This window comes from Mustela putorius, unplaced genomic scaffold (assembly GCF_011764305.1).
Source record: "Mustela putorius furo isolate JIRA1106 unplaced genomic scaffold, ASM1176430v1.1 tig00003869_pilon_pilon_pilon, whole genome shotgun sequence".
NCBI lineage: Eukaryota > Metazoa > Chordata > Mammalia > Carnivora > Mustelidae > Mustela > Mustela putorius.
Window position 1 is genome coordinate 8,158,557 of NW_025422021.1, and position 27,827 is coordinate 8,186,383.

The window sequence follows — 27,827 nt, forward strand, 5'->3', positions numbered from 1 at the left end:
TTTTTTACTGTTGTGTTTTCCTGAGGCTACACAATGTGTGATAACACAACAGATTGAACAAAGCGGCTGATAGGAGGATCTAAGTTGTTTACTAATAATCTAGATATTAAAAGAGATTTGCAAAAACTTCCTATTGTTTTTACTTTTTGAAAATCTATTCTCCATTAAAATGTTACTTATGATACTATTTGAATGTTATTTTAAATTTAGTAAATACAGCTTTAAAATTTTCCGTTTTGATTCCTAATATGGTAATATGTATATATATATCTACTTACGTAAACAAAGCCCTTTGAAGTGTTCAAATATTTAAACAAGTTTTCCCATTTTTTATAAAGGCATAATTTACATGCAGTAAAATTCGTCGTTTTTAATGCATAATTCTCTACATTTTGACAACCACGTGCAGTTATATAATCACCGCCATACTCAGGATACAGTATCATTTCATCATTCCTTCCAGTTCCCATGAGCCACTTCGTAGTTCGCCACTCTCCCTTACCCTGTCCTCTGGCAAATAGGTATAATTCACACAACAAAAGTTCCTTGACATCCTCAGCAATTTTTAAGTTAAAGTGATCATGAGTTTTGAAGAGTTAAATGTTTGAGACCTGCTCTGATGAATAAGGATTTTTAAAAATAGAAACACAGTACCATTATTTACTATACCCTATATTTCTAGTAATCTTTTAATACTACCCAGTATCCTCTCAGTGTTTAGTTTTCCCCAATTGATTAAAAAAAGTCTTAATAATTGAAGGGGATTAAGAGGTACAGACTTCCAGTTGCAAAATAAGTCATAGAGATGAAAGTACAGCATAGGGAGTATAAAATAGTAATATTGTAATAACGTATGGTGTCAGATGGTACTAATTGTGGTGAGCATTGAGTATTGTATGGAATTGTCAGATCAATATGTTGTATACCTAAAACTAATATAACACTGTCAATTATACTTCAGTTACAAATTTTAAAAAACTTTAAAGGCCTTTAAATACTTGAATTAGTTTGTTCAAATTAGGATTTAAACAGGGACTGTATATTTTATTGGTTGGTGTGCCTCTAGCTCTCTGCTTTTCAACTAATGTTTTACCAGCTTTTCATTGTCATTTGGATTCATTATTTCATTTAGGTTTGTAAAATGGTGGTTTTTCTAAATTCTGAATCCTTTTGTGTTACAGCTTTGAATCTTCCAGCAAAAACTTTACCTCATTAGCTATTTGGTTATCCAAAAGTACAGTTTGTACAAGAAAGGCAGGATAAACTATTAAATTCATTCCTTTTATTTATGTTTTTGGAATGAGTTGTTATCCTGGCTTCTATCAGAGAGTCTTCTTATTTTTTTGGAATATCATTATGAACTCCTCTTATCAATTGTGTTTTAATATATAGCAGTTCTTCTTGGTAGTTAATGTTTATATTGTTGAAGAAGAAATGGAATGCTAAAGATGAAAACAGAGGAATCCAGGTGTGGGTAAAAGTCTTCTTCATTTTTAGAGTAGTCTTAATAGAGAAACAGTTTGGGTTTTGTATTTTGTTTTTTGTTTTTGGCAGAAATTTAAATTTTGATTTAAGTATCAAGAGAATAAAAATGCAATTTTTAACTTGTAGATTGGGGCAGGAGGTTGAAAATTATCAGTGCAATAGAAAATAGAAAAGGAGAAGAAAAGTGGCAAGGAAAAAAAATCATAGATACAGAAATTCAGGACAGTTCTGAAAAGGAAACAGGAAAAAGGTACTAGTAATACCATAGCCAGTTAAGTTGGTAAATTATTTGCTAGTATTCTGCTATATAATCTTCCAGTCTTTTTTCTGTGTATATTATATACTATTAAATGTCATGATAAAATTGAGGTTATATACGTTACAACTATGTAGCTTTTTTCCAAACAATGTATTGTGTGTATTTTCCCACAGTAATTTTCTACATGATTATTTGGTTTAATTATTAAGTATTTTTGTATGGATGTTTCATGATTTAACTAATCCTCTGTTGTCAGGTGTTGAGGTTCTCATTTTTTCTGTTACATAGAAATCTTTGCTCACATTTCTAGTTACTTCTTAAGCAGAAGTACTAGAAGTGAAATTGTTATTAGGTTAAAGAATGTTAATTGTTTAAGGCTTTTCTATATTTTGCATAAATGCTCTTCCACCAGAGTTGTAGGAGTATCAGGTTTTCCATACTTTATTCATACTGGTATATTGTTTTATCAAATGGGCAAAAGTTTTGGAGAAAATAAATGGAATCTAATGCGTTCATTTATTATTGGTGAACTTGAACATTTTTGCCTGTTTATTGGCTGTTTCTGTTTTATGTCATGTGATTTCATGGGTTTTTATATGTTTTGCCCCCATTAATTTGTAACTTTTTTTTTCTTTAAGACATTTTTATATGTTAAGGTCATTAATCTTTTGTTACCACAAATATTTTCTCCATTTGTTTGCCTTTAAGTTTGGGCATGCTGAGTTTTGGGTACATGTAAGTTCTTACTAAATTTTTTTTTAAAGATTTATTTGTTTGAGAGCAAACAAGCTCAGGCAGGGGAAGGAGATGGGGAGCTGTTGATCAGGGAGCCCAACACAGGGCTTGATCTCATGACCCTGAGATCATGACCTGAACTGAAACCAAGAGCCAGATAGTTAACTAACTGAGCCACCCAGGCCCCCCTTAACTAGATTTTCTTTGAGCAAAAAATTTAGAAACGTTGAAGCATAGTTTTCAAGGTTGTTTGTATTGATATATGGTCATCTGATAGAATTTAAGTGTTTCTGCAAGATATTGGGAATTCAGATTTATAATTTTTATATCTAGAAAAATACCTAGAATATATTATATACCTTTCAAATAAAATCACCTTTAATGTATGTTTTTGGTAACACTTTTTATTTTCTTAGTATTCTATGATAATACAGCACTCACACATCCATGAGTAATTCTTTGAAGATGATACTTAAGGCAATCTCCTATATCTTTAACATTGGTAAATATAATAGCAGTATTGTTCTGATGTAATTATAAAGTTTATGTTTTTTATTTTTTTATTTTTTTAAGGATTTTATTTATTTATTTGACAGAGAGAGATCACAAGTAGATGGAGAGGCAGGTAGAGAGAGAGAGAGAGGGAAGCAGGCTCCCTGCTGAGCAGAGAGCCCGATGCGGGACTCGATCCCAGGACCCTGAGATCATGACCCGAGCTGAAGGCAGCGGCTTAACCCCCTGAGCCACCCAGGCGCCCCGTAATTATAAAGTTTAAATCATGTATTATAGAGGTCAACTAATTGAACTCATTAGATATATTTTGTTTTATTTTTTTTGAGAGTATACATGCACATGCACATAGACAGGGATAGGGAGAAAATCTCAAGCAGGTTTCACACTTGGGGGAGCTGGATGTGGGGCTTGATCTCATGACCCTAAGATTATGACCTGAGCCAAAATCAAAAGTCAGAAGCCTAATGGACTGAGCCATGCAGATACTCCTCATGAGATGCATCTTTAACAAATGGCTGCTCATGTCTATTTTTAAATATTTATTTTTTAAATAGTATAGCCAATCTTAGTAACTGAAATTATTCCATAACATAGCCAGCAGTAATAATGCAAGTTAGAATTCTGGATATAACAGAATGTGTGATTTTTGTTAGTATGCTTTCATTGATACCTTGATCTGTAGTGTCATATTTTATTTTATTTAAAGATTTTATTTATTTGTTTGACAGAGAGAGATCACAAGTAGGCAGAGGCAGAGAGAGAGAAAGAGAGAGAGAGAGAGAGAGAGAGGAAAGCAGGCACCCCGCTGAGCAGAGAGCCCGATGCGGGGCTGGATCCCAGGACCCTGGGATCATGACCTGAGCCGAAGGCAGTGGCTTAACCCACTGAGCCACCCAGGTACCCTATAGTGTCATATTTTAATCTAAGAGATTAACTTTATTAAAGCCAGCCTCTAAAATACTTGGTTATTTTAGTGGTTCTTGGAATAGTTTTTGTATTCAGCTTTATTTTATGAGGGTATTTGACTTGTGGTGCTTTTCATAAATCTCAAAAATTCTCCTCTGATAAATAGTAATGTTATCCTCCCAGCAACCTAGATAAGAGCCGTAGAGCAGTCTGTCATCATTCATTCAGTCAACAGATGCTTGAGGGTGTGCTGAAGTATTCCAAGTAATGTTTTTAAGGTTCTTGCAGTAGTAAAGAGACAGTCTTCACACTCATGAATTTTGTGTTTCAGTGGATGAAGACAAATAGCAAACAGTAATTTTAGATAATTAGTGTTGTGAAGAAAATGAAGTGGCGTTATGGAGTTGTAGGGAACATGGAAGAACTATGGAGGATGGTGGTTATCTTAGGTAGGATGCTTAAGAAATACCTCTTTAAAAGGAGATGGAGTTGAAGTACAGATCTGAACATTAAGAAAGGAGCCTGTTACTGAGATCTAGAGGAAAGAGTATTCCTGGAAGAGGGAATGAATTAAGGTAGTTGGCGTTTAGTGAGTGAGAGGTGTTGGAAGATGAGATTGGAAGTAGGCAGGGGCCGGATGATATAGGCCATGGTAAGGCATTTGGATTTTTATTTAAGATATTCTTTATTTAGTTAAGATTATTTATTCCAGAGAGAGAGAGCTCTGTGGGGAGGGTTGGAGGGAGAGAGAGTCCTAAGCTGACTCCACACTAAACATGGAACCCACAGATGTGGGGCTTGATCTCATGACCCTGAGATCATGACCTGAGCCAGAAGCAGGAGTCATATGCTCAACTGACTATGCCACCGAGGTGCCCCTTAAAGATTTTATTTTTAAGTAATCTCAGGATGGGTCTCAAACTCACTTCTTCCAAGATCAAGAGTCCTATGCTCTACAAACTGAGCCAGCCAGACACCTATTTATGTTTTTAATAGGAAAACACTGGAGAATGTTGAGTATAGAAAAGATGCCATTTTATTTATGTTTTAAAAGATCACTCTGGCAGATCCTTGTGGCAGGTGGGGTGGGTGGGAGTTGGAATGGCAGAGGTCAGCACAAGGTTCGTGTAATAATTAGGCAAAAGAGGATACTGAATTTGGCTAGGCTTGTAATAAGGAAAGTCTGGGCGAGGGTAGGGTAAAGGGAGAATTAGGACTTCTGTTTTGGCTTTGTTAAATATGAAATGCTTATTAGATATTCAAGTGGATGGCCTAGGTAAACAGTTGGATACTCTGTTAGGCTAGAGATGAAATTTTGGGAGTCGTTAATGTATAGGTGTGACAGGATGAAATCTTATTTGGTGGCTGCATGATAAGCTCTGACAGGGAGCTTTAAAAAAATGCCAACAACTTGTGCTCACCTTCCTCCCAGTTCTAATTTAATTGCCATGCATGAGGTTGAGGAACGATCTATTTTAAAAGTCCCCAAGTGGTTTTGAGGTGCAGCTGGGTTGGAAATTAATAATGTAGTAGAGAAAGAATATAGCTAGAGAAGGGATTGGAAAATAGTGTCATTCTGAATGTCCAATTATTTTCCTAGATTTTTCTAATGTAATGTTGAGCACAGAATCAAAGGTAACAGGGCATATGAGGAGAAGATCAAACAGCATGAGGGAGAACCGGCAGACAACAGAAATAAGATTTTTTGAAACTCTAGATATAGAATTCTCCATAGACCAACACAAACTCTTTATTGTGGTCTAGGTCTATAGACCATCTTTAGCACTTTGTAACAGAGTGAGAGACTATAACAATAATGACATGGCAGGTTTGTAAAAGAACCAAATAGAAATTCAGTAACTGAAACTTACAACAGCCAAAATTGAGGGAAATCCTTCGAGCTGAATCCCATATATTTTAGCAGTTAGGGGGTGAGAATTAGAGGAGGTGCCAGCAAAGGAAATAGAATTAACTTCCAGGAGAGAGTGATACCCAGGAAGCCAAGAGAATAAACTGCTTAAGAATGGAGGAGAGAGTTCTTAACTTTTCAGATATTGTGGAGGGTATATAAAGTACAGAGAAATGGGATTCTGATTGTTGGTGACAGGTGGTTTCAATGGAGTGACTGAAAAGGAGATTAAGGGAAGAGGAAGTACTGATAGTAATTACAGACTAATTTTTTAAGGTTTTTTTCTGTTAAGAAGAATTTTGAAATAGGAGATGGTAGGTGGAGGTGGACTTGAGGTCGAGACATTCTTGAGAATGTCTCAATAAAGAGTGAGAAATTGATGATGCAGAAAGAAGGTATAATAAAGGAAAATTTTTAAGAGGGCAAGTAAGATGAAATATAGGACCCAAGAAATATAGGACCCAAGTATAGGGGCTGGCCACTGATGAAAGTAGGGATAATCATGTTTTAACACAAAGGGTGTAAGATAGAGCTTTGGAGATGAAGATGTGTTGGTAGGAAGATAAATTAATTTTTGTTATATTGCTTCTGATTTCCTTTTGTAGTAAGAAACAAGCTTAGATGGGTGAGGAGGTCAGGTGATAGAAATTTAAGAAGGAAGAAGATACGAAATGGTTATCTGAGAGAATTAGAAAGTAAAATTACTGATGAAATGAAGAATTGCAGGGTTTACTGGGTGCCCACTTGAGTAATTAGCACAATTGTTTTTTTTTTTTTTCCTCCAGTACTTTTAGCAGCTTGGATGCTGGTGCAGGGTTAACTCTTCTCTGTTTCCCTATAGAAAGTTCTAAGTCCTTTTGGTTTTATCTCTGCCATATTTTTGTGATCTATTCTTCGCCATTCTCATATTGTTAGTCTGGCTTTTACTGTTCTAGGCTATGGTTTATAACATTTAATCTTTTTCCATACCTCAGTCTTTCCCCAGTGCATTTAAAGTCCTTTTAAAAAAACAATGTGTTTCTTGAATAAGCAGAACTGGCATAAGGCACAAATTCAGAAAGTGTAAAAGGATAATTATTGAAAAGTTCTTTTCCTTCCCTCCTTATTTTAACCCCTTAGTTCCCTACATTAGAGGTAGCCATCATTACCAGGTTGGTTTTTTTTTTTTTAAGTTTATTATTGAAGTATTGATGATACCTTTCTTCCCTGCAGTGCATGGAATATCTGTAGTGGAATGATACATGTACAAACATTAATATATATATATATATATATATATATATATATTCTCTACCATTCTTGGAATTATACCATGCTATCCCCATGCTTCTGCATTTGAAATTTTTATGTTGGATCTCTTCATACCACAAATATAAAGCTCTCACATTCTTAGCAATGGAAACAACAGTATTCTTTTGAACAAATATGCTTGTCATTCATTTATTAAGATCCTTATTGATGGGTATTTATTTTCAGTCATACTTCAGTAATATTGCTGTGAATATCTATTCATATCTATCTATATATATATATTCTTTTTTCTCTTAGAGAAAGTATGTATATCTGAAAGATATATATCTAAAAGCAAAATTCTGGAGTAGAGATTTTAGTATTTGGATTTTAAGTCTTGGAAGATACTGGAAAATGGTTCTAATATATTCTTTATTTACGTAAGTTCTCTTCTCTAAACAGAGGTCATGCTGTTGATTTCCTTAAAATCTTCACTGACTTCTCTATTACCTTTTTTTTTTTTTAATTTCAGCAGTATTGTGGTATAATTGATAATGTAAAATTGTATTCCATTGCCTTTAAATTGAAGTCAGTTGAGTTCACACAGACACTTAAGAGAGTTTGTGCTGGGCCAGATGTTGGGGATAAAAGATGTACTAAAGTTTCGTAATCTAATAGGTTAGACCAGTTTCTTAGTATCCACATCACTGATGTTTTGGGCCTAATGATTGATTGTTGTAGGGGTCTCCTGGGCATTTAATTTTTAATTAAAAAATTTTTTTTATATGTTTAAAAGATTTTATTTATTTACTTGTGAGAGAGAGCACAAGCAGGGTGAGTGGAGAAGCAGGCTCCTTACTGAACAAGAATCCCCATGTGGGACTCATCCCCAGACCCTGGGATGATGACCTGAGCTGAAGGCAGACGCTTAACCCACTGAGCCACCCAGGCGGCCCTCCCTTGTGCATTTTAGGATATTTAGTAGCATCCCTCACCTCTGTTTACTCGATGTGAGTTAGCACTCCCTTCCGTATAGTCATGACAATAAAAAATGGCTTCAGACATTGTCAAAGGTCTTTGAGAACCATTGGGTTAGCAGATGTGTAGAAGACTGTAATACTACATGGTAATGGTATACTACTACTAAACTACAGTACTTCAGGAGCAGGGAGGAGTAAACCTGGTTGACATCTTTGAAGATTTTGCTTAGGTGCTACCTTGTCCCATAGCCTTTTGTGACTCCTGCCTCCTTTAAATTATTGCTTGTTTACTACCATCTTCTTTTGGAATTCAGCAGTCATTTCTTAATCATTTTTTTTCCCCAGTGTAGAATGCATCTTTATTTTTTTTTTAAATTTCAAATTCCCACTAATTTCTTACTCATTTCTATCTGCTTTTATTGAGAATGAATAAATGAAGAAATATCAGTAGTAGATACAGAATAAACAGATTTCTGTGGTAATATATAAGGTAAATTTTACCTGTTTGCTTCTGAAATAATTAACTATGTTCAGATATTTGGGATGCAAGATACTTGCTTATTTCATACCACTCTGAGTTGTGTAATTTTGTTAAACTTGTAGCTTTTCAGAGACTTGACATTTAGAATTATGTTTCAGAAACCAACCTATAAACCTGTGGGCGGGGGGAGCTAAGAGAAGCAAGGAATTTTAGATTTAGTTGTGACTGAGTATAAGGGAGTTTAGAAGAAATAAGTGACTGCCTGAAGCTGAAGTCCCTTTTTTAAAAACAAAACAAAACAAAACACTATAGGTTTTGTGTATTTTAAGAATAACACGATGCAAGATTTTAAAAATATAAGTTCTCTATCTTTGAGCAATACTTACTGAAGTATTTGTGGATGAAATGTTATACCTGGGATTTGTTTCAAAATAATATGGAGGTAGTGTGGATAGAGAAAAACCGAATTGTCCCAGAGTTGATTGTTGAAATTGGGTGATGGGTACATTGGGGTTTATTACCTTGTTCTAATTCTGTATATATTGGAGTATTCTTTACTAAAAAGCTTTGGGAAATGTAGGTCTTGTTCTCTCCTGTTTTTATTTAGGGAATGTTACGGATGACTAAGTTGTTTTTTGATAGTTTGCTTTTGGATTGCTAAGTTTCTAAAAAAGAAATTTAATATGTAACATGGGACTTAATTTGGGTGTCAGAAATCCTGTGATGTTTGGATTACTGAGCCTTGTTCGTAATAACAGCTTGGACAGGGAGTGAGAAATACTTAGTTGTTTCATAAGTGTCACACTATTTCAGTTATACAGGAATAAAATGCTAGACATTTCAAGAAGCAAATCCACAAGATTTGGTGATTAGCTATTGGAAATAAAGGATTAGTGCTTTTTTTGTTTGTTTGTTTGTTTGTTTTTAAAAAGGTCATGTTGTTGACAAGAGTTGGGAAGGGAAACTGATCTGGGGGAAGCAAAGTTTTATTTTTTTTATTTTTTTTAATTTTTGTTTTTTGTAGATTTTATTTGAGAGACAGAACAATCAGGGGGAGAGGCAGAGGAGAGGGAGGAGCAGATCCCTGCTGAGCAAGGAGTTCTGTGGTGTGGGGGACTATATAACCCAGCACTCCAGGATCATGACCTGAAAAGGCAGACACTGTTAGAACCAGCTGAGCCACCCAGGCACAGTGGGAAAGCAGTTTTAATGGATTGAATTTGTAATTTTAGGTTGAAATGACTGTTGGTAGTAGAGATGAAGAACTGGAATTCTATAGAGGTGATGGACATGAAGTCATGAGAGTAGATAAAACTGAACAAGAGAGTTACTTATTTATTTATTTATTTAAAAAAAGGTGTTTGGGAGATTTTTAGGGATGGGGAGTATAAATTAGCTGCTTGTTAGCATCAATAAAACCTGTAGAAAACCACGTGTATTTTCTACCATTTCTAGGACATTCTTGTAGGATTATAAAATTTTAGTGGGCGAGGGGCGCCTGGGTGGCTCAGTGGGTTAAATGTCTGCCTTCGGCTCAGATCATGATCCTGGGGTCCTGGGATTGAGCCCCACGTTGTGCTTTTTGCTTGATGGGGTGGGTGGGTGCGGGGAGCCTGCTTCTCCTTCCCCCTCTGCCACTTCTCTCTCTCTCTCTCTCTCAAATAAATTAAAAAAAAAAAAAAAGTTTTAGCGGGTGATAATTTCTTTGGTTAGCAGAAAGATAAACATTTATGTCTCTCCTGATTTCTGGCATCAGATAATTTAGTTTGGATTCCATAGATTTGATTTCAGATGTTTTATGGTTTGGGATTTAGCATTGTTTATTTTCCCTCAGAAAAGCATCCACCTAGATTGCTTATCAGTTCTGTTATCCCCTTTGCTTTACTTTAAAAGAGCTTATTTTATTCTACACTCTTAATAAAAAACACCAGACTTCAAAGATTTTGTAAAGAGGAACTAAATTTTATATGAAATCAGTCCACATATATACAAAGTACAATTATTTCCTAAGCAAAATTTGCTGTCTTACTTACATAAGCCCCTCCTTGTGATGATTTTTATAGCCTATCACATATAACTAACTCACTGTGATACTCTTTAGTTCCCACCATTTCATCTAATCCAGCCATTATCTTGGGGCCTAAAATACGCTAAAACTCCTTCTTTGGATGCTTATGTGAAGTTAGAATAGAATTTAGTAAGTGTTTATCTGTTGGAAGAAGAGGGTTTTAGCCTTAAACCTGTGAAAATAAAACGTTGGGCTTGAAATAGTAATACCTTATATTTTGGTTAAATAAATAGACACTTGATTTTTACGTTACAGTGTTAATGGCAGCAAGTTAACTCACAAAGATGATAAGGAAATCTTTTTGAAAAATGGTAAAAATATCCTGAGTTTCAAATAACATTATTTGTCTCCTTATTTTTCTTTCACCCCATTTTTGAGGAATTTGGCATTTCCTCTCCCATTTAATTTTTTTTCAGCCTGTACTTGTTTCAGCAGCCATAATCACTTAGGCTTGGTACAAGAAGTTAAAGAAGATTTAAAGTACTTGTTTGCCAAAATGAAGTAAAGGGAATAGTATTTGAGTTCTAGTCATATCCTTTCAGTTGCTTTTACCAGGTTCAGAAACCTTGTTGAAGAAAAAGTTATGTTCCACAACTCTATGTATGATACATAACTATATGTATCCTATTTAGGGTTCGAGTTTTAACTAGCTAGTTGTAGAAGTAGTTTACTACTTTATTTTTTTGCATTTTGAAGTAGGTCTGTATTGGCAAAAAAGAAAAAATTCAGATTCCTTAAAGATGTAATTTGGAAATGTTTAAAATTTGATTTAAAAAAAAAAAAATGGGTATGGGGCCAAGTGGGTGGCTCAGTTGGTTGAATGTCTGCCTTTGGCTCAGGTCATGATCCTGGAGTCCAGGGATTGAATCCTGCATTGGGCTCCCTGCTCAGCGGGGAGTCTGCTTCTCCTTCTGATCTTTCCCCTCTCTTGTTCTCTCTTTCTGTTTCTCTCTCTCTGAAATAAATAAATAAAATTAAAAATAAAAATAAATACAATCCAAAAAATGGATATGGTAGTCATTAGTGCTACCTACCTAATATTTTTGATTTTCTTTCTGGGTATACCCAAGTTGGGTATAGCCATTTGGCTTACTTTGGCTGATGAAATATACCAAAGTGACTACTCTACTAGACTTAAACCCAAAGTGAGGAAAGCATGCAGTATAACCTCAGCTGACTTACGTTGGACGTGAATAAAAAGATAAATCACTGAAATTTCAGGGCTTGCTTGCTTGCTACTACAACTTAATTTTGCCCTATATTTGTAATATAATATTTCTAGTTCCCTGATGCAGTTAAGCACTTAAATTGTGGCTAGACTGAATTCATATGTGAATAAGTGTAAAATACAAAGTGGATTTGAAGATTTAGTATGGAAGAAAACTGAGAATGTAAAATACCTCAATTTCTATACTGCTTACAGGTTGAAATGTAATTTTGGGGGTATATTGAAATATTAAAATTAATTCCACTGTTGTAAGTTTTTTTATGTGGCTTTCAGAAAATTTAGAATTATATCTGTGATTTGTATTATGTTTCTGTTGGGCAGCACCTGTGTAGCCTATACTGACTAAAATCAAAGTTGATAAGTAGGGTATGCAATAGTATGCCATAACAGAAAATCCTCAAATATGGTTGTTTTGGTTTGGGGATTAGGCAGCAAGGAAACTGATTATTAGAGACTGGAAAGATGCAGTGCAGAGATGCATCTGGTAAAACTTGCCTGCTGTAACTTGCATTTTTAGCTTTAGGGGATAAAGTTGGACAATGATTTTATTTTAACTGCCCTTGGCTACATTTGACGAGATACACATGGAGGAAGTGAGGTAGGAGATGATTGGCTGGTTTGCAAATAGGAGTGAGAATCTATATAGAGGCCAGAAATTTGGGGATTTGTAGGACTGGAAGAAGCAGTTACTTTTCACCTTCAATCAGTAAGAGATGAACTGAGAAGACTTTGAGAAGATAATTAAAACTGTCTAGTGGCAAGGATCCAAACAAAGTTATGACCATCATTCGATTGTTAAAATATCCGAATGGATTAATGTGACTCAGAGTGATGGTCTGCTAATTCATTTTGTGCAGGGTAAAGAGACTAAAGTTATGGATTCCCTACAAAAGCCAGGTAAAGGTAATCCCAAGGTACTCACACTTAAGCAGAGAGACGTAGACACAGTCTCATGTAACAGGAAAGTGAAGAAATCTAGTCATTCTGAGAGATGTATTTAGGAAAAAAAGCTGTAGTCTCTATATTGGCACTTGGAAATGGCTAAAATCAAATAGATAAGAAGTATCTTAAGTTTTTCAGGGAGTTGTGTAGCCAAAGAAACCAGAAGAATGAAAAAAGGTGTGAAAAAAAATGGTAACTAATTGAGATTTAATGTTCTTGGTCCCTGCCCTCTAACCTTCTACCAGCAGGCTGAGAATTCTGCTTAGCTGAGGAGGCACACCCTGTCTACTTTACTTGTGGTGAGGAGGATAACAGACATGGGAAAACCTCCTGGAGGGCAGAGCTTAAGAAGCACAGAGAACACTATCTGAAAACTCCTCCCAGTGAGCAGTCAGAGTGTACCTGGTCCTCTGTTCAGCAGGGTTTATGAGTTACCATGAACCCTACTGACTGTTGTGTCTTCTGTACCTCTTCTTTTGAACAGGAGTGTTTTTTAATATTTATACTCACCTCGTTCTTACCTCATTTTTTATGGTTACTATTACCATATATATATATATATATATATAAAATATATATATATATCTCATTGTGTATTCTGTGTGTGGGCAGACATCTGGACGTAATAGTTTATTTCCCTGTCATCTACAGATCCTGATCTTTGAGCTTGATGCTTACTAGATGGGAGGTTTGGGTTATCTTCTGCAGGGAGGGTACAGGTGTATTCCATTTACAGGAAGGAGAATAAATTGATTGTTTGACCAGCAAGGGATCTTGGGAGTCGGATTCTTCATAAATAGTCCAATTCTTTTCTCTTGCCTTTGCCTGTCATTTTGTAGTCAGTCATGGCCATGTGATCTGTTATGGCCAGTAAAATGTGAATGGAAGTTTAAAAGCAGGATGTGATTTACTACATTCCCTTTTATACTTCCATGTCAAGGCAGTCTTGGAAGCATGTATTGGCTAGAGTTTAGGTTCCTAAAGGACTGATGAGCAGATCCCCCTCTGCCAACCTGAACTGGACATGTAAACTTAGTGAGAAATAATCAATTTTGTTGTGTTAAGCCATTGAGATTTTGGGATTCTTTGTTACTATAGCACAGCCTTACTAGTCATGCTTGATGTGTTAGGTTATAATTTTAGTCACAGTAGGTGCTCATTAAATGTTTGAATTGAAGACATTAGAATTTGAAGGAATTACACAAAAGAAAGTGTACAAAGTCTAAAGCTGCTGAGATATGTAGCTTTTTGGTTTTTATTTATTATAATAGCCAAGCCCATGCAGTTGACTTAAGTGCCCTTGACTGTAAGTGCCCTCTTACATAGGTGATATGGCAAAGAGATTATATAGGTAGAAGACAAAGGAAAACATAGAAAACAATGAAACTTGTAATATACTACTAAAAATAACTGTTCAAAGTTATGCATATGTGGTATGATTTCCTATTTCTGATTATAGCAACTCAAATTAAGATAGTTGAAAATACAAAGAAAGTATTATAAACAATCCTCGGGGGAAAATAGGCATTTCTTTTTTTTTATTCTTAAGGATTTGTTTATTTTTAGTGAGAGGGCACGAATGGGTGGGTGCAGAGGGAGAGAATCCCCAAGCAGATCCTCCACTAAGCATGGAGCTTGATCCCATGATCCATGAGATCATGACCTAAGCTGAAACCAAGGTTGGATGCTTAGCCAACTGAGCCACACTGGTGCCCCAAAACAGGGATTTCTAAAACAGTTGAGGAAAGGGAATCTTTTGTTTAAATGGAGTTTTTTTCTTTTTCTTTTGTTTTCTTTCTTTCTTTCTTTTTTTTTTTTTTGAGTGGGACGGGGGGAAAAAAACCCTAAACCATTCGTTTTTCTGCCCATATAGTGATATCCACATTAGGTTTAGACCAGTGGTGAGTAGACATCCTTAAGTGAAGTCTCAGTAGAACCCCAGTATATAAAACTGACTTTATGGGGCTGCTCTAATTTATATATCTTCAATGCCAATGAACTTAAAGTTTATCATGTGCTTTAAGGATAGTTTGAAAGCCCCTGTGCTGTAGTAGGTATAGGCACTGTGGTGTATTTTGGGGGGTTTGGGTTTCTTAGGAGAAGCCTCAGATTCTTTAGGCTTAATTTTTCCAGTATTCATACACAATTTTTAACAATCCTGGCTGATTTCCAGGTTTCAAACTGGCTTAGAACATAGACAGTAGAAAGGATGGTCGGTATGTGGCTTGGGACACGGAGAGAGTTGATACAGCTAGAGTTGGGAAGGAGGCAAAAAACCTGAATAGATACAAAAAACCCCCAAAATTGGAATTCTGGACTTACTTTAGTGCAGTGTTCCAGAGGTTGTCTAATACCATAAATTATTTTTAATAATGAATTGGAATCATTAAACAAAGATTAAATTACATTTTCAGGTGCCTGCTAAAGAAAGTAGGTAAGTGTGTAATTAATTCTGGAGAGATTTCCATTCAAAGTATGGTAGGTATCCTGTAGTTACCTCATAAACTACCATTCTAAACAGCTCATGCCCTGAAGGTTTTGAATTTTATAAGTTTTTGATGTTATTTTTAAAATGATGTGCAAATAATTAAACATTGAAGTAATAATAATACTCTTTTCCAATGTTTAATTTAAAAAAGAGTTTTTATAGTTAAAACTTAATGAAAAGAGCCTCCAGGGTATTTAAATTTGAGAAAATGAATTTATATTATGCTATATGTCAGTGCTGTTGTATTTAAAGAGGTTATTTTTTTTTTTTTTTTTTTTTTTTAAGAGGAGAGGTGGGGGCAAAGGGAGAAGGAGACATAGAATCTTAAGCAGGCTCAGGGCTCAGTGTCATGACCTGAACTGAAATCAAGAGTCCATCGCCAACCTGATTCCCCCATAATGATTGTTTTTTTAAAAAAAAGGAATATTTTAAGAGATAATTGCAAACCATGTAATTTGGAAGAGTTTTCTTGCAACGTGAAATGAGATTGGGTTAGTAATAAAACCAATACAGAGCTTTTTTTTTTTTAAACATTCTTTTTAAGATTTTATTTATTTATTTGACAGAGAGAGCATGTGTGCACAAGCAGGGGGAGCAGTAGGGAGAGGGAGAGGGAGAAACTCTCTGCTAGGCAGAGAGCCCGATGGCTCAAAAAGATATTTTGAGCCAAAGGCAGACACTTAACCATCTGAGCCTCCCAGGTGCCCCTGTTCTTTTGCATTCTTGATGAGTAATGTAAAAACAAAAAACAAAACGAAACAAAATTGTGTGTGTGTGTGTGTGTGTGTGTGTGTGTGTGTGTGTATGAACATGGAAGAAGATACGCTTATTGGGTAGGTGGCATAAAAACTGAGAATATGATTTGCCAGGTGAGGTTAAAAAATACATATATAACTTACGGTTCGCTGTTTTTATATATAACCTCCCCCTTTTACTAGACTGAAGAAAAAGATAAAAAAAAACATGTATTTGAGAGTGAGAGTACGAGTAGAGGAGGGGCAAAGGGAGGAATCTCAAGCAGGCTCCCCACTGGGCATTGGGCAAGGAGCCCCATGGGGCTTAATCTTACCCCCCCATCCCTGACAAGATAATGACTTGAGCTGAATTCACAAGTTGGATGCTTAACCGACTGAGCCACCCAGTTGCCCAGAAAAAGGTATTTTTTAAAGTGTAATTTTGTCCTTAACTACTTAGACTAGGAAGGTGTTCCCCTTCTATCAGGGATAGAATATTTAGATTAGGTGGTGAGGAGGTAAACTTCTGTAGGATCCAGTTTGTTATGGTCAGTTTGTTTTGAATGAAGAGCAATGTTAAATCTCCCAGTTTAATTAGTATTATTCATAATATGTGATTTCAGTTCATCTTTAGTTGTATCCAAAAACCAAATCTACTTTTAGGATGAATGTTTTGGTACTCTTGAGATTTGAATAATGACAGTTGTGACCACTCCTTGTAACAAGTCACTTTCTTGTTGTTTCTTATTAGTCAAGGATTATTGGGAACTATTACCCTTTTTGGTATTTTAACCTGGGGAAGTGGTGGAGAACAGCTTTTTTTTTAAACTTTGGAGTAACTTTAAAGTAGTCTTTTCTTAACCTGAAGGACAGAGGAAAACTAGTCTCTAAAACTTACAGGGGAAGGGATGAGCCTTAGGAAGGAATACTGTCTGCAGTAATGTATGATGTGTTCCTTTATGGTCATTCTCAGTTTCTTATCTGTGACATTGAAGATTTTATCTGTGAGGTTCTTAAAATGAAGTCCTCTATGGTGGGAAGCAGCAGGGAGATTTTTCCAGATTTTTTTTTTATTGTGGTAAAAAGCACATAACATTAAATTTACCATCTTGACATATTTAAGTGTACAGTTCTCTAGTGTTTAAGTATACTCACACTGTTATGTAACAGATGTCTAGAACTTTTCATCTTACAAAACTGAAATTCTGTATCCATTTCCCCTTTCAACTTCCTAGCTCTTAGCAACCACCTTTCTACTTTGTTTCTGTAATTTTGACTACTTTGGATACTTCATATTAGAAGAATCATACAACACTTGTTCTTTTGTGAATGACTTATTTACTTTAGTATATAATGTTCTAAAATTTCATCCATGTTGTAGCATGTAACGGGATTTCCTTCTTTTTTAAGACTGTACAGTATTCCACACTGTTATAAATACACAACATTTTCTTTATCCTACCCAGATTTTAAGTCACATTAATTTGATTTAATCAAACTGTGGTTAAAGTTACATATTCATATGTTGGGAGGCTAACTTAAGCTGCTATTCCTGGACACTAACCCTGGTAGAGAACCGATTTTTAGCAGTGTTTGCAGTATGTTTCGTATAATTCTTTCTTATGTCCTGGCTCTATCCATCTTTTAATTATGTGCCTTCTAACTTCTTCAAACTATTAACCTTGTTTTCTTATGTAGAAAGTAAGGGAATATATATTAAGTGCTTACAAGTAAATTAAAAAAAATTTTTTTTATTAACATATAATGTATTATTTGCCCTAGGGGTACAGGACTGTGAATCATCAGGCTTACACACTTCACAGCACTCACCTTAGCACATACCTTCCCCAAGGTGCATAACCCAGCCACCCTCTCCATACCCCTTTTCCCCTGGCAACCCTTGGTTTGTTTTGTGAGATTAAGAGTCTCTTATGGTTTGTCTCCCTCCCGATCCCATCGTTTCATTTTTTCCTTCCCTACCTCCTAAGCCCCCGACTTTGCCTCTCAAATTCCTCATATCAGGGAGATCATATGATAATTGTCTTTCTCTTATTGACTTACTTTGCTCAGCATAGTATCCTCTAGTTCCATCCATGTTGTTGCAAATGGCGAGATTTCATCTGATGGCTCCATAGTATTCCATTTTACACACACACACACACCCCACATCTTCTTTATTCATTCATCTGGGTTTTTTTTAAAAGATTTTATTTATTTGACAGAGATCACAGATAGGCAGAGAAGCAGAGAGAGAGAGAGAGAGAGAGGGGAGGAAGCAGGCTTCCTGCTGAGCAGAAAGCCTGATATGGGGCTTGATCCCAGGACCCTGGAATCATGACCTGAGCTGAAGGCAGAGGCTTTAACCCACTAAGCCACCCAGGCACCCCTATCCCTTCATGTGTTAATGGACATCTAAGTTCTTTCTATAGTTCTGACAAGTAAATCTTAAGTGCTGGTTATTATCATCATCATCTGATAGAACACTGCTCCCTTAACAGAGACTTAAAGTTAATATTTTATTACAGTGTATTAATTTTAAGTCATGTGACCTTTTTCTTATATATTTGTGGTGTGGCTATAAAATGAGGTCTTCTATAAGGCATATTAGAAAGTCAGTTATTTCTAGTAGTGTTTATATCCATGTGTGTATATTCTGTAAAAGGTTTGTATTGTCTAGATTTACTAGGGTGAATAATCCTGTTGTATAATCTCCAATCAGGTAGAAAGGCTTTGAAGATAATTTGGAAACCTGCTCTAAAAAAATAGAAGGGAGACTTTAAAAAAGATCAGTTGAGATGAAATTAAAGGTGAATTTTAAATAGGGAGAAGGGAGCAGTCATAGAATACTAACAATCCAAATCTGTTTGTGGGAAAGAGATTGCTTCCTGTACATATATTTTGTTTAAAATAGGTAGAGGAATAAAATTTGGTTTTATAACTATCCCCTAAAGTGTTAACTTCTTTTGATTATGCTAGCGAAGTTGTATTTATAAGAATGCATGTCTATAATTGAAAACTATCTCTTTGAAAGAAAAATAGGGAAAAAAAGGCTTGGTAGCTCTGACATGTCCTTAGGAATTTGAATAGCTATGAAAGTGAAAATCTAATTAAAAATAATATATGAGATCTTGTAGGATTATCCTATAATTCTGTTTAGGTGATTTTTTTTTTTAATGGCAGGTGAAACTGATTAAAGGGAAAATGTAAAATAAACTTTAGAATCAAATGAAGTAATTTCATCAGGGCTTAAAAAATTGAAGGCAGAGAATATGAAAGCCTTTGATAAGACCAACAAAATCCTAATGATATGCTATTGATAAAGGAGAATATCTCATTTTATCAACAGTACTGTAATTCATATTTATCTAGTGTTATTTAAATTAAATATGCATATTCCAGACTTGATAAGCCAGTTAAGAATGTATCTTAAATATTCTATTAGCTCTATTGATAAAAAATTAGCCAGTTAGTCTTCGGAGGAAGCAGTTAGCATTTTCTGGTAATATTTTTAATAGAAATCTAGGCATGCCCTGAGTTATTAATGCTTAACTAATATTGATTATACAGATTACTGTTGGTGCCTTCCATTAATTCCACGTCAGCTGTGTTTGTGTTAACATATGCTAAGCCTGCTCATTCCTTCTCTTTTTACATGCTTTTAGCATGCTGCTGCATATTGCTGTTTATATATGCTTGAGTTAGATGGATTTACATATTCTGGTTTTAACTGAGTAACCTTCATAGTGGACTTTAATATCAATGTAAAGAAACCATGGATTGACTAGAGGAAAAAAAAAAAAAAATGGAAGTATCACCGAACAACAAGAAAATGGCAGAGTAATCACTTTCTGTCTGGTTTTGATAACATTGAATCTTGCCCTAAATACTTTGTTGTGGCATATTACCTAATATTGATCTATTGTAATTTATAATAAATTGAAATTGTTTATCTTCTATTGTATTTGTGTGTTTCACAATATTTTATAATCCGTTAGAGTGTACATGCTTAATTAATATTAGTGGGATACATGTTCACAGCTTTACTAATAGTGCCGTACAGTCAGAAAGATTTGGAGACCACTGGCTGGCTTTATCTTCCTAACACACAAAAGCAGCCAAACTCTTTAAAGTTAACAGTGCTATTTAGTGGTGGCTATGGGAAGTTAGTTTCATCTAAACCCTCGTTATACTTCTCTACCCCAGGAGATTTTGTTTCTATCACATTCTTTCTCCCATTTTGGTATTTCTGTACTTAAAGTGTATTAACATTTTCATCTGTATCATTCTTTCAGTTTTGTGTTTGTCAATAGGGTATGCAAGAAAATTAGTCTGTGTAACCATATCACGTGAGTATGTATCTGTGTTGTATGTATTTCGTCGTTTAAAGTCCCTGTTTTCTCTCTTTTCCTTCAAGTCTTGCCCAGATACATAGGTAAATTTTTTTCATTTCTGTATCCCTTTGTTTTATTAGGGTAGGCCTTGAAAACAACCATAATCATGAGATAGTACTGTCATGTACCAGGCCAGATGAAAAGGAAATTTAAACATTTTGAGGTAGAGAGTAAATATAATTAAAAAATACTGTTTATAAAAGTTCTTAAATGTGTATGCAAATCTATTCTATATGCATTGCTTAAATTTTTTTGCATTTAAACTTGGCTTTCCTTATGTACCCAAAGTCACATTTAAATAAGCATACTCATTTTTTGTATTGCTAGTGTATATTTTATATGTATTGCCACTAGACATGTTAAATCTGCCTTTGTCGGCTAGTTTAGGAATTTCAGTGAAATTTTTATAATGCTTGCTTTCCCAACATAACTCTTGGGAAGTGTTGTATATACTTGTTTCCAATTCACTTTCCTTTTTAAAAAAAAAAAAAAGATTTTATTTATTTGAGAGAGAGAATGAGGGAGAGTATGAGACGGGAAAGGGCAGAGGGAGAAGCAGACCCCCTGCTGAGCAGGGAGCCCAGTGCGGGGCTTGATCCCAGAACTCCAGGATCATGACCTGAGCTGAAGGCTCACTCAACCAACTGAGCGACCCAGGCGCCCCTCATCTTCCATTCTTTTGGATCTATTCTAGGCAGGGCTGTGTCCTAACTTCTTTGCTGCAACAGCTTTTGTCAGGGTCACTTGTGATTACTATTACTACATTTTTACACCCAAAGTCATTTCTTAGTCTTCATTTTACTTGACTTTTTCAAGCATTGACACCTCTGATTATGTTATTTCTTGAAATGATTGCATCCCTTGCTTTTGAACACTAGTTTCCTCCTGTCTCACTGGCTGGTTCTTCTTAATCTCTTTTACTTCTTAACTTTGAAGTATCCTAGAGTTTCCTCCTATCTGTACTCTATTCCAGGTCACTCTCAATAACCAAGTATACATACGCTGATGATGTCCAAATTTATAATTGTGGGCCATACTTTTACCTGAATTCCAGAACCATCAACTGCCTGAGTAGCATCATCATTTGGTTATTTCTTCAGCACCTCTTAACTTTTGTATTAAAAAATGGGACCCTGATTGGCACTCCTCTCCCACAATTTTTTCTTCTTCTAGTCTACCCTATTTCAGTGAATGACACAGTCCTTACTATTTCCTCATTAATGCCTTAGTTTTAAGCCACTATCATTTTTTGCTTTAATAATTATGTAGTAGCTTCCTAATTTTTTTTTTTAAAGATTTTATTTATTTATTTGTCAGAGAGAGTGAGCACAGGCAGACAGAGAGGCAGGCAGAGGCAGAGGGAGAAGCAGGCTCCCTGCCGAGCAAGGAGCCCGACGTGGGTGGGACTCAATCCCAGGACGCTGGGATCATGACTCGAGCCGAAGGCAGCCGCCCAACCAACTGAGCCACCCAGGCGTCCCAATAGCTTCCTAATTTAATTAGTCTCTCTACTTCTGCCTTTGCCTCCCAAAAGGTTCTTCAGTGTAGTAGCTAGAGTGATCTTGAATTTATTTTAATAAAAATATAATTTAAAATATATTACCGCTCAACTCGTAATCCCTTGGTGGCTTCCCTCACTCTAAATGAAATGTAAAGTCCTTATAGTGGCCTTGTGAGGTAATATACAATATGTAACATCATATATAATATTAACTCCCCCATATGTTTACCTTTGTGATCTTACCACTTAAACTGTACTTTATCCATAGTCATTTCATTCTAGGCACACAAGCCTCTTTGCTTTTCTCTGAATATACCAAGCATACATCCAACTTGCTTTTCCTTCTACCCAGAATACTTTCCTCCACCTTGATCCTTTGCCTCTAGGCAGTTTTCTCTGACTACTCTAAAACAGCTAGCACCTCACTCCTTCTACTTCCTGCCTCTTTCTACCATTTTTTCCGTAACACTATCACCTAAAATACTGTGTATTTGTTCTGTCTTCTTCCAGCTTAAAAAGGAAACTTGATAAAGGTATGAACATTCTTGGTAACTGTTTTATCCTTAGAACCTACAGTAGTAACTGGCACATTGTCATCATTCACATACTTACTGAGTGAATAACATGATATTCTAAATTTCAGTTTATGGACTGTTTGGAGCACACTTTTTTTTTTTTTAATTAAAAAAATTTTTTATTCTCACCATTGCACATAACCTTTCCAAATGTCCATCACCCAGCCACTCCATCCCCCCATCCCCTTCCCCTCCAGCAATCCTCGGTTTGTTTCCTGAAATTAAAGAGTCTCTTATGGTTTGTCTCCTTCTCTGGTTTCATCTTATTTCATTTTTTCCCCTTCCTTCCACTATGATCCTCTCTTGTTTCTCAAGTTCCTCATATCGGTGAGATCATATGATAATTGTCCTTCTCTGATTGACTTATTTTGCTTAGCGTAGTACCCTCTAGTTCCATCCACATCATTGTAAATGGCAAGATTCCTTTTGATGGCTGCATAGTACTCCATTGTATGTGTGCGCGTGCGTGCGCGCGCACGCACACACACACACACACTCACTCCATCGTCTTTATCCATTCATCTGTTGATTGACATCTAGGCTCTTTCCATAATTTGGCTATTGTGGACATTGCTGCTATAAACATTTGGGTGCATGTGCCCCTTTGGATCACTATATTTATGTCTTTAGGGTAAATACTCAGTATGGAGCACACTCATTTTAAGGGTTTTGTTTTGTTTTAAATTCCTATGTTGGGGAAAGGTGTTAAAATTGATTATATAGGTGCTCAAGATGAAGCCACAACAAAAGAAGTTGACTGATCCAGAATTCCTAAGTAATCTCCTATAGATCACGTTAAAAAATTATTTAAAATGAGGGCTCCTGGGTGGCTCAGTGGGGTAAAGCCTATGCCTTCAGCTCAGGTCATGATCCCAGGGGGTCCTGGGATCGAGCCCCACATTGGGCTCTCTGCTCAGCAGGGAGCCTGCTTCTTCCTCCTCTCTCTCTCTCTCTGTCTGCTTCTCTGTCTACTTGTGATCTCTGTCAAATAAATAAATAAATCTTTAAAAAATATTTAGAATAATACTTACATATAATTGAATATACGTATATTGAGTATGTAAAATCATATGTGTATAAGTTGATGAATTTCCATGAAATGAACACTTAGGAACAATTACCACCCAAATCAAGAGAATACGATACTACCAACAACCCAGCAGTCTCCCTGTACCCAGTCATTACCCCTTTTGAAACGTAGTCAGTCACCAAACAATAATTTTACCTGTTGTTTTGAGCTTTAAATAAATGGAATTTTGAGAGAGAGAGAAAGCATGTGCATGTGAGCCTTTTGTTTAAAATTATATTTGTGACATTCATTTCTGTTGCATATAGGTTGTTAATTTTCATTGTTTTAACATATTTTGTTGTATGAACGAATATATTATTTATTTTCCATTCCAATACTAGGGGATATTGGAATTGTTTCATTTTAGGGTGAATTTTACTTTTGGTGTTATGTGTACATTTTTGTTGGAGTAAAATTGCTTGAGAATCAAGAGTATAGATAGATTTAGAAAATATGGTCAAAAGATTTTCCAAAGTTATACTGATTTACACACCCACCAGTAGTGTGGGAGAGTTTCACTTCCACTGCTTTTCTAGCACTCGGCCTGGTCTGTTTTGAATTTTAGCCGTCTTGGTGGTATGTAGGATATCTCATTGTGATATTTTTTATTTTCCTCATACGTAATAATAATAGGAACAATTTCATATTTGTGTGGGCCATTTTAATGGATTATTATTTCCCCTTCTTCTGAGTCTTTATAAATTGTTGATTTCTAAGAAAAGTAGGCACCACATGTAGGACATTAATAGAGCACAGTAAAAAATATATTTCTAACATTTACACTAAGATATTGAGGAAGGTGTAACCTTGACCACCTAGTACTGGAGACTTATTTTTAAGGTGTCTGTAATTCACCTGGTATGCAGTTGGCAAAGGGGAATTATTTTAGATTTATTGGATTAATTAATATTATCATTAAGATTCTAAAATACCCCAGATTGTGTATGAGCAAGTGAAGTGATTAACATTTGGTGTAACAGTTCTTGGGCAATTCATCTATTATTTTTAGTGAGCACTTTGTGGTCTTGTCCCCATGAAATGACTCTTAATCTTATAAAAATCTTCTCTTCATGTATTATTTGCAGATAGAAAGAACATAGAAAAGTAGAGGGCAGAGTCTTTCCAGGTAGATTATTACCTATATTGGAAGTTCCTCCTTAGGGAAGGTTTATTCATTTAGTTAGAATGTATTTTCTGAGCACCTTGGAGTGAAGCATTCATTATCTAAAGGGATATATGTATGAGCCAATAAATATAACTCTACATGTATAAGGGAGATGGTATTTGAACTAGCTTTGAAGAATAAATGGAAGTTAGTTAGGGGGAAAAAAAAAAAGGAAAGAACTAGAAAACAGTCTAGGCAAGATACACACACACTTAAGAGAGTGACCTTGAGAAAGGGCATATATTTTGAAAATGATGAGAATTTTATTGTTTTTAATATTGAAGTTGGAAGAGCTGGTTGAAGCCAGATTGAGAACATTCTTAAATATCAAATTAATGAGTTTGGTCTTTATACTGTAGAAAATAGAGAATTAGTATAAGTATGGTTATTAGGGAAGTGATGCCATTAGATTTTTATTTAGGAAGAAAATTCTAGAAATTGTGGAGAAGATGAATTGACAAAAGAGGGAGAGCAGAGGCTGGGAATGGACTGACAGGAGTCACCTAGAGTTGATTGAGCAATTAGGTGGCTTGTAATGCTGTAAAACTAAGGGGATGCAAGGAGAAAGTTTGTTGGGTACACCAGATGTGTTCAATTTATATGTTAAGTTTTATGTGCCTGGGTTGTATTTGGAGTCCGTAGAAAGAAAACTAAACTGTGAATATTCATGTCGATGACACATTGTTTAAATATATTTTGTAGGTTCTAGTAAGAGAATTAGCAAAAGGAGCAGGAATGTGCTATAATACCCTCATCCCCTCAATCAAGTTGTATTTCATTCTTGCCCTCTCTTATCAGTTGCTTTTTAAATTTTCTTTATGTCTGTAAATCTTTTCTTCTCTCTAGACTCCTTTATCCATTCTTGATATTAATATTTTAATCCTTCTTTACCTCCTGTCTTGTCACAATAATGTAAGACAAGCAGCTTTAAAAACATCTGAGGGGCACCTACATGGCTCAGTGGGTTAAAGCCTCTGCCTTCGGCTCAGGTCATGATCCCAAGGTCCTGGGATCAAGCCCCGCATAGGGCTCTCTGCTCAGCAGGAGGCCTGCTTCCCTCTTTTTCTCTGCCTGCCTCTCTGCCTACTTGAGACCTCTCTTTGTCAAAAAAATCTTAAAAAAAAAAAAAAACTGATAAAATTCCTCATTTTTATGGACTTCATACTTAAATGCAACTTTGGATATGTGATATTCATATACATGTCTTTTATTTAACTCATAAAGCTAGTGTACTATGCAGTATTTATGTACTTAACTATTTTGTCATAGTGATGCAAATGGATACCTGATTTTAAAGGAACAGATGCCGGTACTCATTTATTTTGTGTATTTGGAGGAATTTTGTACATAGTCACATTCTTCATCCTTTCACTGAGAAAAGAGAAACCAGTTTTCCCCTAATTTCCAGCTGTCGAAAATCTGTCTGGGTCTGGAGTCTAACACAGTTCATGGCACATAGTAGCTAATTATTTACTGGACGAATGAATGTGCTTTTTATCTTACCTCATGTAATAGAGGAAATTGTGGCTGTGCTCCATCAGTTAAACCTGTAAGTGCTGTGGCTCATCATCCCCTCCTCACATTTCAGGGACTTCAGTCCTCTTTGTTCAACCTGTCTGTCTGTAATGGATCTTTCTTCATAAGTATTTAAACATGGTCAGGTTTTTCCTGTCTCTAAAAACAAAACACTCCTCCCCTTAACTCTCCTTTTTGGTCCCATTAAGCTACTGCCATGTTTTTGTCTCTCAAATCATACTTCTTGAAAAACTTATCTATACTTACTATTAAACACTTTCTCACTTCTTGCCCATGTTCTTAGTTTAGTTTCTTGATTTATCTGCAGTATTTTATGTTGACTACTTTCTTCCTTGAAATACATTCTTTCCTTCCTTTGATGTAGCACATTTTCCTGGATACTAATTTCCTTTGCAGGTTCTTCCTCTTCTACCTGTTCCTTAAATGTTTGTCTTCCTCATAAGCTACTTTTTTTTCTCATCCTATTAATAGTAGTGAAGTGATCTCCACTGTAGTGGAGTGAATCAAAAGTAGTGGAGTGATCAAAGAAGTGACCTACTTCTTTGGATGGACTCCATCACAGTATCTATACTGAGAAATTTTTTTAAAGATTTTTGTTTATTTTAGAGAGAGCAAGTGTGTACAGTGGGGAAAGGGCAGAGAGAGAGAGGGGGAAAGAGAATCTCCAGCAGACTCCCCACTGAGCGGGGAGCCTGATGCAGGATTGTCTCATGATCCTGAGATCATGACCTGAGCCAAAACTATGAGGACTGAGCCACCCAGTGCCCCTGTACTGGTAATTTCTATATCTCTAGTACTTGCCTCTTTTTTTGAGCTCCAGAGTTGTAGGTCCAACTTCTTTACTTGTATGTCTTATAAACAGTTCAGACTCCATGGACTCATTCATTTTCCTTTACCTCTTCTTGGACCTTCTCCAGTATTCCTGTCTTAGTGAATGGTACCACTATCCTCTCTGTTGCCCAGGCCAGACTCCCCTTTCTTCCTACTTTTCTCCCTGATTCTTAGTTGTGGTTATTCTGATAAACTAGTTTTAAACTGTTGGAGGCATTTTCTTGATTGTTGAGTATATATTCAGTTTTCATTAGTTTAAATTCAGGAATTTCTAGGCACATTTGGTGTTTTTAAGGCTATTTTTGCCCCAATTATTAGTGAGTGATACAGATCTAAAATAATAAGTTTTTAATATTTTTAGTTTACATAAATCAAGATAATCTATAAGAATTTGTTTTACTAAAGATGGTTATACTCAGTATTTGTTCTAAATCCTTTATTTCTTTAAAAAAGTTTTCTGAGATGAAAAAGCTCTAATGGTATCGTATCATTATCAATATAAATAAAGATGATTGGGTCTGCTGAGAAAATGACATAACTTGCTGCCATGTCCACTCTTCCTTACCATTCCATCCTCATTTCATTTCCCAGTCTGGTTTGTAATAAAACTCCTTGAAAATAGAAACCATCTCTCATATTTCTGTCCCCTCTTCACAGTGATATTATGGCCATTTTAGATATTTTAGTAATGATTGACTTAATTTAAACCGACTCAAATGAATGACCCCTGCTTTTGCATTCACATAGTACCTATAGATAGGGATAATTAATTAATACAGGTTATGAAAAAGAGATTTAAGG

At 35.6% G+C, this 27,827-nt stretch overlaps 1 protein-coding gene across 1 annotated transcript in view; it reads left to right on the forward strand.

The window, feature by feature from the left end:
- The window catches only part of SP3 (Sp3 transcription factor), a 57,914-nt gene that overhangs the window by 18,831 nt on the left and 11,256 nt on the right, over positions 1-27,827 (forward strand). The gene's annotated exons all lie outside the window — the stretch shown is intronic.